The 13,597-nt window shown below is 41.0% G+C and overlaps 1 pseudogene; it reads left to right on the top strand.

Moving 5' to 3' along the window:
- The first annotated feature begins 596 nt into the window (after window positions 1–596).
- On the top strand, window positions 597–7,820 carry LOC108713481 (annotated as a pseudogene).
- Window positions 7,821–13,597: the final 5,777 nt, after the last annotated feature.

The raw sequence follows: 13,597 nt of genomic DNA, 5'->3' as shown, positions 1-13,597 counted from the left end.
GGTGTTGTAAGTAATGTATCAGTGTTTGCAGATGACACAAAACTATCCAGCCCAATTAATTCCATTGCGGATGTGGCATCCTTGCAACAGGATCTTGACAAACTGGCAATCTGGGCAGCTAAGTGGGCAGAAATTGATAAAGTCATGCACCTGGGATGTAAAATATCCATACCACTTATACCCTTAATGGGACTGCACTAGGCAAATCCATTATGGAAAAGGACCTTAGAGTTTTTGTAGATAATTAATTGTAGATCATAAACTTGGCTGTAGCAAGCAATGGCAGTCAGCAGAATCAAGGGCAAATAAGGTCTTGATCTTTATTAAAAGGGGCATTGATTTGGAAGGGGTTTTTTACAGTGAAAGCTGTAGATTGTAGAATTAGTTGTACAGGCTGATATATTAGATAGTTTTGGCTTTTTAGAAAGTGAGGAGATACAGGGTTAGAGGCTTCAGATGGGGGTTTTGCCTTCCTCTGGATCTGACAAGCAGTTAGACAGGTTAAAAAAAGTTAAAAGGTTGAACTTGATGAACGTGTCTTTTTTCAACCTAACTTACTATGTTACTCTATAAATTGCGGAGTATCATTGGTATATATGGCTTTTCATTAGATCCTTGAGATGATAGAAGGGATAGGACATTACTAGGTAATTCATTTTGTTCTTCCCCTTCCTGTATTCATGTTGGCCAGTCACAACCTCACGCAGAAAGTCACGGCTGCCATCCCAAGGCACCACTGTTGCATCAATGGGTCATTTGAGGAGAATAACTTCAACGGACCATGGCTTCGGGCCTTGCTTCCCATGAAACCTACAGGAGAATTTTCAAGGTATCTCAGATATACCACACCCCAATATCAACTGCTCGAGGACATACTTACCCAGAGTGAGGATGACTTGGAGACAGAACCTTGTGTAGATTGCTGGGTCTATGATTATAGCAAGTTTGCTTCTACTATTATAACCCAGGTTAGAAACTTTGGAAACTGGTTTCCATTTCTTAACCAACATTTCTGTCTGCTCCCTAAATATCATATATCATCCCTGTTAGCCACCTGGCCTATAGTAAATATATAGGGCATGGGCATATCCAACCTTCTAGCAAAGCAAAAATAATTCTCTGAAATGTCCATTATTATTATCTCTCTGTACAGTATAAATATTATAGTTTATGCTGTGGTGGCAGTTTTATTGTTACAGCTTCCACTCAGTATAAAGTATACTTAGAAAGAATGTTTATGCAAGCTTAATTGGTTAATAAAACGAAAATTCTGAGAATGCCAAATTTGCAAACACAGCCCAGAATAAAGTCATTTACAATTTTTAGTTTAGGACTATGTGCACCAACCCTTAAAGGGGTTGTTCACCTTTAAATGAACTTTTAGTATGATATTCTGATACAATTTACAATTTACAATTGTTTTTTATCACTTGTGGTTTTTGAGTTATTTAGCTCTTTATTCAGCTCTCCAGTTTGCAAGTTCAGTAGTCTGGTTGCTATGGTCCAAATTACCCTAGCAACCATGCATTGATTTGAATAAAAGACTAAAACATGAATAGGAGAACCAGATGAGTAATTGAGAGCAGCAATAACAAAAAATGTGTAGCCTTACAGAGCATTTGTTTTTTAGATGGAATCAACAACCCCCATTTTAAAGCTGCAAAGAGTCAGTACAAGGCAGCAAATAATAAATAAATAAATAAATAAATAAACTATAAAAAAAAATATATAATGACAACCAATTGAAAAATTGCTTAGAATTGTCCATCCTATAACATACTTAAAGTTAACTTAAAGGTGAACCACCCCTTTAAGTTTATATGAAAATTGGTCTGTTTATAAGATGAATTATACAATTAACTAATATAAACTAAAACTACGGCCTTACCTAAGAGACCCTCACATTACTGTGTCACCCTCCTTTTTACAGTGGGACCTGGTCTGCAACCAACGCAGAATGGACTGAGGTGGCTCAGTCCATTTACATGGCAGGGGTGCTGGTTGGTTCCATTGTATTTGGTGGACTATCAGATAAGCAAGGTTTTAACTTATAAAATAAGGTATTTTATTTGTTACTTTATGAGAATTTTACAAGGCAACTTGCCTGGGTGATTTAAATCAAACTAAGTTCTCCAAAACCTCAACAAAAGTTCTCCTACAGTCTTTAGACCATCTTCAACCTCAAATTAAAGCTGGGTCTGTCCATTCTGTAGACCAGGGATCCCCAACCTTTCTTACCTGTGAGTTACAATAAAATGTAGAGAGAGTTGGGGAGCAACCCAAGCATGAAAAAAGTTCATGGGGATGCTAAATAAGGGCTGTAATTTGGTAGCTCCTATGATTATGTGCACTGGCAGTCCAGGAGGTTCTATTTGCCAGTACACCTATTTTTTATGCAACCAAAACTTGCCTCCAAGCCTGGAATTCAAAAATAAGCACGTTCTAGGGGTTGGTGAGCAACATGTTCCTCACGAGCCACTGGTTGGGTGTCAGGAGCTACCTGGGATCGAACTCTGAACTTTACACTTATAAGCTCCTGCATTTTCTCATTGAGCCACTGGAGACCTTTGGATTCTCATTCTACTGGTATGATGAAAGACTTTCTACCTTTTATGTTTTCTCACCTCCTCCTCCTCCTTCTTGCTCTACCAGGTGTTGGTAATTTGATAATTAAGGGCCTTTATAAGCCTGTTACTAATGTTACCCCGGTGCTTGATCATTGAAGCGCCCAAGCTAGATCCTGCATACTCCTTGTTCCTGTGACTCCTGATTCCTGCTTTTGTTCCTGAGATTCCTGCTTGTTCCTGAGATTCCTGCCTTGTTCCCTGTGCCTTTGTTCTCTGCTACAGTTCCCCTTACCTGCTCTCTGTTTGATCTCCTGGTAATTGACCTCGGCTTGTTTACTGGACTACCCTCTGCCATCAGCCTGCCTCCGACCTCGGCCTGCCATACGGACTTGTTTTGCCATCAGCCTGCCCCCGACCTCAGCCTGTTTCTCGGACTTGCTTTATTGTTGCCTGCCCTTGACCACCAACCTGGTGTAAGAACTTATATTATTTATCTTTTGTTTATAAGTTATATTGCCATACTTTTCATTATTAAAATACTCTTGCATAACATGTTTCCGGCCTATCAAAACCTCAAATACCCGCTGTACTCGTGTTATACAGCACCAAGGCTCCTAACTACCAGCCACTCACCCGTGGCCAAGCCTGACAGAATGATCAAGCCATTTAATCAGGAGCCTGCTGGTGACACCTCTGCTGTACAGTCTGAACTACAACAATCTGCAGAATGGCTTTCCTCCATTAAAAGGTATGAGGGTGAAGATGATTCCTTTCATGATCTACTTGATTTGTGCAAGAAGTTTTCTATGGTTCCATTTGTCAAAGAAGCCCCTGATAATATGATAAGCAAGTTAATAATTCTGTTTCTTTTGGGAGGTAAGGCCTTGGAGTGGGCTGAGGCATGTATTGATGAAGAAGCTCATTTTTTAGAGGACCCCTGTTCCTTTCTATCTTTTCTAAAGGCAACATTCACCGGAGATTTGTGGCCAGTTGCTTCCAATTTATTTTCTTCCAAGGATTCTTCTTCTGTTAAACAAACCAAGCCTTTCCAGCTCACCCCTCCTGTTCCAAGGTTTTCTAATTTTTGCTCCAAGTTACAAAGACCAAGTACCTGTCAACCTGTTACTACCTTTTCCTATGAAGATTCAGAGGTAGATGATTCTTTCCAAGTTGATTGGGGGAATATATCGGATGAGGAAGATTTGGAGAATTTCTCTATTGAAGAGGACTGTACAGATTTTTCTGATGAGGAAAATTGGGAAGATGTGGAATCGGATGAGGATGAAATACCTACCGCATTTACCACTAGGTTCAAGGGCCGATTAGTCTCCCAGGGTCAGCCTGTCTCCCACTCTCTACCTACTCCTCAGTCTGCTACCATGTCCGTTACCGATCCTGTATCAGCCTCTCTGAGTCTCAGGCCTGAACCTCAATTTGTTTCTTTTTCTAATATAACTGTGCCAGCTCCCCAGTCTTTTCCAGCCTTTGTGCCTGCATCCCAACGGCTGCCTCAACCTGTGCCACTGCCTGTTCCTGTGCCGGCTCCCCCAAAGCTGCCTGTTCCTGTGCCGGCTCCCCGAAAGCTGCCTCTGTCCATTCTCGTGCCAGCCCTCCAGTCTGCAGCCCCGGTGCCAGCCCTCCAGTCTGCAGCCCCGGTGCCAGCCCTCCAGTCTGCAGCCCCGGTGCCAGCCCTCCCGTCTGCAGCCCCGGTGCCAGCCCTCCCGTCTGCAGCCCCGGTGCCAGCCCTCCCGTCTGCAGCCCCGGTGCCAGCCCTCCAGTCTGCAGCCCCGGTGCCAGCCCTCCAGTCTGCAGCCCCTGTGCCAGCGGTCCCGTCTGCAGCTCCTGTGCCAGCGGTCCCGTCTGCAGCTCCTGTGCCAGTACTTCAGCTTCCAGCCTCCGAGCCAGCAGCCTTGCCGCTTCCAGCCTCCGAGCCAGCAGCCTTGCCGGCTTCAGTCTGTGAGGACCTGTGTACTGTGGCCTCTGGGCCCAAGGACAAAGCCACTTCTAGACCTGCCGTACCTGCTACGGGATCTGATAGTTCTGGTGCTCCAGAGTCTACCAGTCTTGTTGCTGTTCATGATGGTCTTCCTGTTGTCCTGGGCAAGCCACCACCTGTAATGGGTGCCTCTGCTGGTCCGCCACCTGTAATGGGTGCCTCTGCTGGTCCGCCACCTGTAATGGGTGCCTCTGCTGGTCCGCCACCTGTAATGGGTGCCTCTGCTGGTCCGCCACCTGTAATGGGTGCCTTGGCTGATTCTGCTGGCTGACTTTGGCGACTCTTCTGATTTGGCTTCCGACCCTGGCGACTCTTCTGATTTGGCTTCCGACCCTGGCGACTCTTCTGATTTGGCTTCCGACCCTGGCGACTCTCCTGATCCAGCTTCCAACCTGGCTGATGTTCCTGCTCTGGCTCCCATTTCTGGTAATTTATTTATCCTGGCTCTGTCCATTCGTTGCTGGGGTACCAGTTCCTGGCAACTCTGCCACTCTGGCTCATGTTCCTGTCAGCCCATCTGTTTTGGTTCCTTTTCTTGGTAGCGGTTCAAGTTCCTGGCAACTGTCCTGCAGTGGCTCATGTTTCTGCCATTCTACAGGTCCTGGCCCCTGATTTTGATGTTCCACAAGTTTTGCCATTTCCTCCACTTGGGTTATTTTTGGAGCAACTCTTTCTTTTTGTCTGTTTTTATTCTAAGATTGAGTTTTTTCATATGTGCTTTTTCTTTATTTCAATTTATCCACATGCCACAATGTTCATGTTTCCTTGCCTTATTCACTATGTACTTTGCTAATCTTAACTATAATATTCTGTTGGACAATATGCGGACTATAATCAAGAACTCTGCTATAAGGGAGGTTCCACCAGATCCTGGGATCGTCCGGTGGTCGATCCTTGAGGGGGGGGTAATGTCAGGAGCTACCTGGGATCGAACTCTGAACTTTACACTTACAAGCTCCTGCATTTTCTCATTGAGCCACTGGAGACCTTTGGATTCTGATTCTACTGGTATGATAGACTTTCTACCTTTTATGTTTTCTCACCTCCTCCTCCTTCTTGCTCTACCAGGTGTTGGTAATTTGATAATTAAGGGCCTTTATAAGCCTGTTACTAATGTTACCCCAGTGCTTGATCATTGAAGCTCCCAAGCTAGATCCTGCATACTCCTTGTTCCTGTGACTCCTGATTCCTGCTTGTTCCTGAGATTCCTGCCTTGTTCCCTGTGCCTTTGTTCTCTGCTACAGTTCCCCTTACCTGCTCTCTGTTTGATCTCCTGGTAATTGACCTCGGCTTGTTTACTGGACTACCCTCTGCCATCAGCCTGCCTCCGACCTCGGCCTGCCATACGGACTTGTTTTGCCATCAGCCTGCCCCCGACCTCAGCCTGTTTCTCGGACTTGCTTTATTGTTGCCTGCCCTTGACCACCAACCTGGTGTAAGAACTTATATTATTTATCTTTTGTTTAAGTTATATTGCCATACTTTTCATTATTAAAATACTCTTCTGCATAACATGTTTCCGGCCTATCAAAACCTCAAATACCCGCTGTACTCATGTTATACAGCACCAAGGCTCCTAACTACCAGCCACTCACCTGTGGCCAAGCCTGGCAGTTGGGGATCACTGCTGTAGACTATAGAATGCCAAGGCACAGAAGTCACACACGCAACTGTCTTGATTGCATTTTAGTTTCTGTTCTTCATCAACGGTGAGATCCTATGGGCTAATCAGATGGTACACCTCTAAAACCACAACAGTAGGCTGTTATGGACCAGAAGTAGCTCAGTTGCTGCAATTTGGTTAGTGCTGCAGTCAATGTCCTCTCTACTTTGTACTCACGTGCCAAATAATGACCCCAGTGCACACAACTAATTGTGGACTGCACTAAAACTTTTATATTCACAATAATAGTGCAATATTGGCTGAAAGCCACTCACTGTGTTTCATAGATGGTTTTTCAATAGTGAGCACAAAATACCATTCATATTCACTTAGCCTTTATCCTTTTCTAAATAGGTGACTTATGCTGCACAGGGAGATCTATCATTTTGAAAGTGTATACATCTATAGCTTATCATATTGTATATCTAATTGGATATATTTTAATCAGATTACATTCAAATTGAAGTCACTCTTTTATTTTATGCATACTAATCACAGGTGTTTGCCAACATTACATTGGTGTTTAGAGAGACCTGTTGGAAAGGTCTAAGCTTATGAAATGGAAAACAAATTGAATCTAGCCATATCTTTCTGTGCAATTAAAGAACTCCAAATCACCCAAAAACTATTTGGCCAAATATTGAACCAAATATGATTTCTCATTGCCATATGTACCTCAAACATTGTATATACAAGGATTTGAGGCTCTAGAATAGTCTAAACTTTTACATTTCACAAAATATTCACCTCAAAAGAAATTAATATTTAATTCTTCCAAGGTTTGGATGCGGGCCACTGAAGATGTCTGTGACTGGGATATGTGCAGCCTTATCTCCAATCTACATCTGGTATTGCATCTTTCATTTCCTAACAGGAAGAGCGCTCTATGAAATTGTGCTGAACTACTACTCTTTGAGTAAGTGGTGCCCTCAAATGGGTCTTGGGCAGCAGCTCACAAAATATGGACATTCACAATATAAGTCAAACTTGTCTAAAGGAAGTATAATTCCAAACAGAGTCTTGGGTGGCCACATCCCTCAGGCTACATCTTCCGTTATCCTTAGCTAAGCCAGACTGGTGGGAGTAGAGCTAAAGGCTACTTCTTTGCTTACGATTAGTTCCGGCATGGCACAAATTGGAAAAATACACAATATGGCAAATATTTTGGGAAGTGGGTTGACAAATTTGGGTTGCTGGGTAATCATGCTTTCACTAGCACTGCCACTGGGTACTGTTACACCATGGGACAGCTGGTCTTGCTCGGACTAGCATTCATGATCAGAGATTGGCAACTGGCAGCTTCCCTTCCTTTCTTCTTCTACTTTTCGTATTCATGGTAAGATATACAGTATTTTAGTCTTCTAACCTTTATCTTTATTTATTTTTATATATATACAGTGTATGTGTATGTGTAGTTGGCCGGGTTGCCTAGGGCGCCCGGCCGAGTAGGCCCGGCACTGCCTTTTACATATATACTTGTGCCTCTGTCAAATTTCCCTGTATATTTTTCTTCTCCCTTGACTATAGTATGCTTCGATTCCGATACAATACTCCAACACCCCATAAATACATTCCAACACAGATCATTTGGTGAAAAAGCCCGCAGCTTGTTTTATTAAGTAACATTTTCCTTCAATTGTTTTTATTTAACTTATAACAAACATACCAGCATAAAATAATAACACATAACACTTGTATAAAATAATAGCCGCTGAAGGCTGCACATAACATTTAACAATGTTTACAATAACTTCCCAAACCCTTCTTAGTCAAAACCCATTAACTAGCCTAAGGCTAAGACTCCGTCACCTGTTTCCTCACTTACGGTGCCTCCTTGCCCCCTTAGCCTCGCCCCAGGCCTATCCAACCAACCTCACTTTACCTTCCAGCCCCCTTTTTGGCTACCCATTAGGGCAGCCCCACTATGCCCTGCTGCGACATAACCATCCACCCCCCCACTTCCAAAAGGGCGGGAGGGAGGGACGTTGTAACTGCTGTGCCATCTACAGGTAATGAGATCTCCCGCGCTTTCAGCCCTTATTTAAAGGTTAAGCCCTGCCCCCTTTTCCATTGCCTTTCCACACTACAACTCCCACAATACCTGTCACCACTACCCCTTAATTTCCTCTACTCTCCCCTTAGTCATGTGCCCCTTCCGCTCCACCTGTCCCAGGCTCGCTATTTGGGCTTCTAGACTTTCAAACAGTGCGGACCACAATGGCTGTTTTCGGAAAGGGATGCCGAGCTGCTTCATTCAACTGTCTGTTCCTATTCACAGGAGAGTTGTACCCAACTGTGATCAGGTACAAAAGTCTTCTGTTCATTAGCCTGAGGTTACAGGTGGTAAGCTAATGTTCCCGGCCACAATAGCATGCTGCTCGGAGAGTCAGGGTCATGGCTTGTTGTGTAGTACAGGGTCAAACTCTCAATTCCCTTTCATCAGTGTTACTTATCAGAGGGAATGAAAAATCTGATATCTTGCAGTGACAGACAAGCAATCCTCTTCAAGCCACAACACTAGGGCTCACTGACATGAATCAATATTATATAGAAACATCAGTTTGGAGAATTTCTTTTAAAGGGGACCCGTCACCCAAACAACATTATCCAAATCCTATTTTATCATGTTAGTCAAGCAAAATGAACTTTAATTACACTGAATAAATTATTTGAATATTGTTTCCATCAGTCTGGGAACTCATAATTATAGCAACCATGAAGGAGCCATTTTATGGATACTGTTATTAAGGCAAGCCTTGTATTGTCTCAGAATCTTGTTTGTGCACCAGGGGAGTCACACCAATGTCCATCCCCATGCACTGTTTACACAATAAAATCGTTAAGAGAGAGGGGGAATGTGTGGAGAGCAGTGACATCTAGGAAGTGCTGAATGGAAAGTGAAAGTTATTGCCTGCCCCGCCTCTATGCCAAGGCATAGAGGCAGGGTAGGCAATACTTGATTGACAGCTGATATTTTTTAATGAGTTTACAACAGCTATGAATGCTTTAATAAAAAAAAATTGGATTTCATATTTAATTTAAGAAGGACTTTTATTATACAGATTTTTATGTCTGGGTGACGGGTCCACTTTAACTTAAAATCTCTCCACATGTTGTTGATTTGCAGTCATTAGTATCATAAGTGTCATAATGCAATTAGTACATCAAACTTGTATTACACACACACACACACACACACACACACACACACACACACACACACACCACACACACACACACACACACACACACACACACACACACACACACACACACACACACCACACACACACACACACACACACACACACACACACACACACACACACACACACACACACACACACACACACACACACACACAGAGTTTGCAAAAATGCTGTTGCACTCTAGGGACTTTTATAAATAAAAAAAGAACTTTATTTAGATCGACATTTTAACCCTCACTGCAATGCAGAAGAACGGCACTCAATCTTCCAAAGGTTTATTTTGCTCTACGTTTCGGTCCCCCATAGGGACCTTCGTCAGGAATCAAACAGTGCAACTGTGGGGGACAGAAACATTGAACAAAATAAACCTTTGGAAGATTGATTCAGCAAGTCCTGCGAGTGCCGTTCTTCTGCATTGCTTGTGTTGTTTGTTAGCACAGGCACCCAGGTGAAATAACTGTCTATGGTGTGCACCTTATGTCTCTCTATCTCTATCTCTATCTCCACACACCAGGGCACTCTTTCACTGTAAGTCATTATATTTTACCTTGACAGGGCTTGAACAGAAATGAGGGAGGGAAGTAAAATAGGAAACAACAGGTTCATCAGCTGGAATCGGTAACACTTTAATGGAAGCTACGGAGACAGATGCTAGGTATCATTATTGCCATGTACCCTGGAACGTTATACTTTCAGTGTGCCGTTTTCACTTATTTGTTATTTGTATTTTATATGTTTACACTCAGTCTATGGGATGTAGAAGTGGCTCTTGTAAGTCGTAAATTGGTAAATTGTAACACATGGATTATGCAGTGAGCATGACATACCCAAAAAACAGCTCCATTCTTCAAACTGGCATCTTGTCACTAAATGTTTTGGACTTTACTGTTTCGTAATGAAAACTATTGAGCAACACAAGCAAAATCAATACAGCTGGAATAAATATCTAATTTAGCCACATACATCTTAAATATTGCAGTTAAAAACAAATTCTGGAATAACCAGCCCCAAGCCTAATGCAGAGAAAGATTGGGGTTATTACTGGGGATCCTTGAGTCTGTCTTTCATTACAGTTTCCATTAGATCCATTGCTGGAAGTTAATGCACATAAAGGGACCTGTTATCCAGAATTTGCAGGATCTGAGGTTGTCCAGATAAGGAATCTTTCTATAATTTTGTTTTCCATGCCTTTTGCTAATAAAAACATTGAAACATGAATTAAACCCAATAGGATTGTTTTGGCTCCAATAAGCACTTATTATATCTAAGTTTGGATCAAGGAAATGGAAATACATATGAATTATTTGATATTTAATGGAGTCTATGGCAGACCACCTTTCTGTAATTCAGAGCTTTCTGGATAACAAGTTTCGGATAACAGATCCTATACCTGATGTTACACCCAAAAGGAATACTACTGCTTGTCTGGAATAAACATTGATATTATGGCTGATAGAAGTAAATAATATATGACCACTTGGTCCTACTCCTTGCAAAAAATATTCAAAGCAGGATCTGTAGATTGGAAGAGGGTCATTTACTCCTTATCAAACTAATAAATACAATGGGCCAGTCTGACACCGAACAAAAGAACATTTATTATATATTTATTCTAAATATTTCCATCAGCTAAAATCAAAGCATAATAAAATACATAATACAGTTATGGGATCCATTATCTAGAAACCCGTTATCCAGAAAGCTTCGACTTACAGGAAGACCATCTTCCATAGACTAAATTTTAATCAAATAATTTTAAAAAATTAAGTACCGTTCTTTGTACCCGATCCTAACTAAGATATAATTAATCCTTATGAAAGGCAAAACAATCCTATTGGGTTTAATTCATTTTTAAATTATTTTATAATAAACTTAAGGTATGGAGATCCAAATGATGACAAGATGCCTTATCCGGAAAACCTACAGGTCTGGATAACAGGTCTTTTACCTGTATATTGTATGAAACCGCTGATTTTTCGGATCAGGCTTTTTGATACCAAAAATCCAATAAAGTTGCAGAAGAAAAGTGTGATTTTTCAGGATTCATTATGCGACAAAACTGCAACAATTACGAATACAAAAATGCTCCAGCTAAAACATGTCTAAATCATGTAAAAGTCAATGGCAGATATCCCTTACAAAAACAAGATCTTTCTTTGATTCGTCATTTTAAAAGTTTCAGAGGTTTTTTGATATTTTCGATTTTGTGCCACTATATAAAAATGTTGCAGTTTTCGGTACTTTTCCTGTTCCTGATTTTTAAATAAATGTCATGGCATTCGTGAGTTTAGTCATGGTTTCAAAAACCTCAAAAACCACTCAACTTCAACCTTCAATAAACAGGCCTCTTAGGGGGTTATTTATTAAAGGTCGAGTTGTTTTTTCCCCCAAAAAATTAATTTTTCGATGGTAAGTTCAGAAAAAAATAAAAATTTTCAGGAATAAAAACACTAATTTTTCCATCTAAAACCTGTTGAGGTCATGTACAAATCAATAGCATCAAAATCAATCCCTTGCACCATACAAATATGTTTTTAGCCTTCGGAATTTCATCGTTTTTTTCAGCGGCTTTTGCTTGAAAACTCAATCAATTCGGGGTATTCAAGGGGGGTTTTTTTGCCGATAACTGAATCAATTTGAGTATTCTAATTTTTCCCACACCCCAATTGAATTCAATCGAGTTTACATTTTGGTTTTTTCATAAATAAGCAAACATTTAGCGAGTTTATTCGAGGTAGAAAAAACCTCACAAACTGGACCTTTGATAAATAACCCCCTAACAGTTCTGTCTAATCCTTGTACCTTTCCCATGGCTAAAATAAGACGGGAAATATACTTCCCCCATGTAAGTCAATATATGTTTTCCACATGCAAAACTCCTGTGTAAGGGAACATTAATGAAGAATAAACCCTACACATGAAGGCAGAGCATTTTGTCTTATGTGATGGGGAACAGAAGCTGGTATGAGAATTAGAAGAAAAGTGATGGTTAAACCATGTAATGTTTAATTTGCCCCAGCGCTACTGCAGCCAAGCTTTCCATTTCCGTGTAGAAACCGTGATCTTTCAGCACACATCAATGAACACTGCCAACAATGTTTATATGCCCAGCCAGAAAAAACAATTAGGATCCCTGCAAAACAGGGATAGTATGAACTTATCAGCAAAGATTTCCTGTAAAAAAAAAAAAAAAAAGTAAAAGGAGGGGAAGGAGAAAGTGGGAGAAATACATAAATCATGTCCAGTGGAGGTCCATCCATCTGTTCACTGAACTACAACTCTTAGCATCCCCCGAACCAGCTTTATATTGCATTTTCTCTACAGCTGGAGGTTGAATATCCTGCTTTATATATGGACAGTAACAGTTACAAGAATACAGTATGCCGCTTGTATTTACCACCAAAGGGGCCCCCAGGGCAAAAGCCCTCTCTACCTAACCCTAAACCCAGCTTTTTTTATATTTAAATATTTGTATTATTTTTTTATTTTATGTATTACTCTTTTTATGTCTTATTAAATAAGCAGAAAATCACAGAAGTTTCATTGTGCAGCCATCAGATTCCTTAACCATAGTGTTACCATGTAAGTAAGGCACAACAGAGAGCCATACCATATCATTCATCTCACCCCCCCCCACTGAGTTTATGCTTTGTAAAACCATGTAAGTTAATCGAGAGGAAAGACAAGCACAATTGCAGTACGGCTGCCAACTTTCCCCTTCCAAAATCTACAATGTGTTAACCCTTTTACCAATGGAATGCTTTGCTACTTGCTGCCTGTAAATACACAGGGTGGCATAGACAAAAGAAGAACCTGCGAGGGATTTAATGTAAAAGTCTATACTCTACTCTGTTAACTATTGTAATATTATCTTTGTTATATTTTTATTTGCAAAGCGATAGATAGATGGATAGATACATGATAGAAAGATAGGTAGATCGACAGACAAATGCTAGATAGATAGAAAGATTAGATAGATAGATAGATACAGTAGATAGATAGATAGATAGATAGATAGATAGATAGATAGATAGATAGATAGATAGATACTTGATGAAAGAAAGAAAGAAAGATAGATAGATAGATAGATAGATAGATAGATAGATACTTGATGAAAGAAAGAAAGAAAGAAAGAAAGAAAGAAAGAAAGAAAGAAAGAAAG

This window comes from Xenopus laevis, chromosome 4L (genome assembly GCF_017654675.1).
Source record: "Xenopus laevis strain J_2021 chromosome 4L, Xenopus_laevis_v10.1, whole genome shotgun sequence".
NCBI classification, from domain to species: Eukaryota; Metazoa; Chordata; class Amphibia; order Anura; family Pipidae; genus Xenopus; species Xenopus laevis.
The sequence above is the reverse complement of the archived record's forward strand: the minus strand, read 5'-3'. Positions and strand labels throughout refer to the sequence as shown.